The 2707-nt window shown below is 44.7% G+C and overlaps 1 pseudogene; it reads right to left on the reverse strand.

The window, feature by feature from the left end:
- Nucleotides 1-2419, reverse strand: part of LOC145407133 (uncharacterized) — a 23888-nt pseudogene extending 21469 nt beyond the window's left edge.
- Nucleotides 2420-2707: the final 288 nt, after the last annotated feature.

The raw sequence follows: 2707 nt of genomic DNA on the forward strand, positions 1-2707 counted from the left end.
TCAGTCTATCAGTCCATCTATCTATCTGTCTGTCTATCTATCTATCTAATTGTAAGTCTATCGCAACCAACTATATTACGATAAACTATTAATATACGTCATAGAAAACGGATTGTGGTGGACATAAGAAGGGGAGACAAAATCAATTTACTTGTTTTTTTTCTTTATTGCATTCTATACAACATATTAACATTGACTAGGGCAATACATTCCTCTTCGTCCTGAGTAGGGCTGGGCAGGTATTAGAGTGGTATAGGTGGTGTGATGTTGTGGGCAGTGGGGTGGTATGAGTGGTGTGATGGTGTGGGCAATGGGTGGGTTGAGGTGGTGTGATGGGGTGGTATTGGGGTGATGTAGGTGGTGTGATGGGGTGTTATTGGGGTGATGTAGGTGGTGTGATGGGGTGTTATTGGGGTGATGTAGGTGGTGTGATGGGGTGTTATTGGGGTGATGTAGGTGGTGTGATGGGGTGGTATTAGGGTGATGTAGGTGGTGTGATGATGTGGGAAATGAGGTGGTATTAGTGGCGTGATGGTGAGAAATGGGGTGGTGTGATGATGTGGGAAATGAGGTGGTATTAGTGGTGTGATGGTGAGAAATGGGGTGGTGTGAATGGAGTGGTGTTGTGAAGGTAAGGTGTGGTTCAAGGGTGGTGTGATGAGGTGGGTATTGCGTGGTATAGGGTGGTATGGGGGGCTTGGGTGCCTGGTATGAAGGGATATGTATGATAACTGTGGGCTCTGGTATTGGTATTAGGGCGGGTACTGGTATTGGGGATGCTATCAGTTGTATGAGGGTGGTGATGTTCCCTAAAGGCTGGTATTAGTGGTATGAGTGCTGGTGTGATAATCTAAGGGCTGGTATAAGTGGTATCAGGGCTATGGCGGCTGGTGTAAGTGATGGTATTAGTAGTGTGAAGGTTTGAGTTACTGGTATGAGGGCTGGTGTCATAATCTAAGGGCTGGTATCAGTGGTATGAAGGCTTGAATGGCTGGTATAAGGGCTGAACTCGTGGTATAGGGTCTGGTATCAGTGGTATGAGGGCTGGGGTGGCTGGTATAAGGGCAGAACTCGTGGCATAAGGTCTGGTATCAGTGGTATGAAGGCTTGAGTGGCTGGTATAAGGGCTGAATTCGTGGTATAAGGCCTGGTATCAGTGGTATGAGGGCTGGGGTGGCTGGTATGAGAACTGGTATCGTAGTATGAGGTCTGGTATCAGTGGTATGAAGGTTGAGCTCGTAGTATAAGGCCTGGTATCAGTGGTATGAGGTCTGAGGTGGCTGGTAGGAGGGCTGGTATTGGGGTTTGAAGGTAACAGGTGGACCATATTCGTGCGGGTACTGGGCCTCACCTTTGTAGCTCACCTGGGCTTGGTACCCGCCGTAGTGGTCAGCGGTGTAGGTTACCTGGTGGGCGGACGCGAGATCACACATTTAACAAGGCATTTGGAGAGGTCAGAGCATAAGAATCCCACTATTTCTTAAGATCTGGTACAAACTTTGAAGGAACATTGCCTTGATTTGACGAGAGAGAGAGAGAGAGAGAGAGAGAGAGAGAGAGAGAGAGAAAGCATTCGAGTGATTAAAGGTATACGTGTCAGGTGTAATCATACTGGGCAGGTGCACTGGAAGTGATTAGACCATAGGCGTTCCTTCGTAAGTGACCAAGAGCACAGTATATCTTAAGAAAATATAGGAGATAATTGCCCTTCGTAGTAGCGATAATAGATAGATAGATAGATACATATATATTAATAGATAGGATGATAGATACATAGATATTAAAACTGTCATATGTAGAGATCATAGATTAACAGTATCGTATGAAACACCTTAAAGGTTTGGACAGTGGGCACTAGCTCCACCCTCTCCGTTGATGATGATGGTGATGATGATGATGATGATGGTATGGGTGAATATAACGGTGATGATGATGATGATGACGATGGTATTGGTGAATGTAATGGTGATGATGATGATATGATGATGTTAATTGTAGATGATGATGATGGTATTGGTGAATATAACTGTGATGGAAATGAAGATGATGATGATGGTGATGATAGTTGTAGATAGTGATGTTATTAATGAATACGACGATTACAAAAATAGTGATCTTGCTAGAGATGATGATGATGATGATGGTGGTGATGATGATGATAGTTGAAGATACTGATGTTATTAATGAATATGAGTTATGAAAATAGTGATATTAATAGAGATGATGCTGATGTTGATGGTGGTGATGACGATGATGATGATGATGGTCACTCTAGCCGTCCACTCACCGTCTGGATGCGTCCGTCGGGCAGAACAACATTGTAGGACCCTCTTACGGTACTACCATCCGAATTTTCGTTGTGGCCGTAGTCATTTCCGGCGTAGTCGTCTTTTACTCCGTACGCGAAGTTGTAGGGCATCGGCTCCTGATGTGAGAGAGTGAGAAAGTGAGCGAGCGAGAGAGAGAGAGAGAGAGAGTGTGTGTGTGTGTGGGGGGGGGGTTATAAAATCGAGCTTTGTGTGTTGTATCCTTGGTTGTTTGATAGATATATAGATAAATTGATAGATTGATAATGGATGGAAGGGTGGATGGATGGATGAATTGATAAACAGATGGGTAGATACGTAGATAGATAAGTAGGTAGAGTGAGTGAGTGACAATGGGTGAGTGGATAGGCGGTTGAGTGTGTGGGTGAGTGGATGGATGG

The sequence above is a fragment of the Coenobita brevimanus genome, chromosome 72 (assembly GCF_032717465.1).
Source record: "Coenobita brevimanus isolate Jiangsu-jjx chromosome 72, ASM3271746v2, whole genome shotgun sequence".
NCBI lineage: Eukaryota > Metazoa > Arthropoda > Malacostraca > Decapoda > Coenobitidae > Coenobita > Coenobita brevimanus.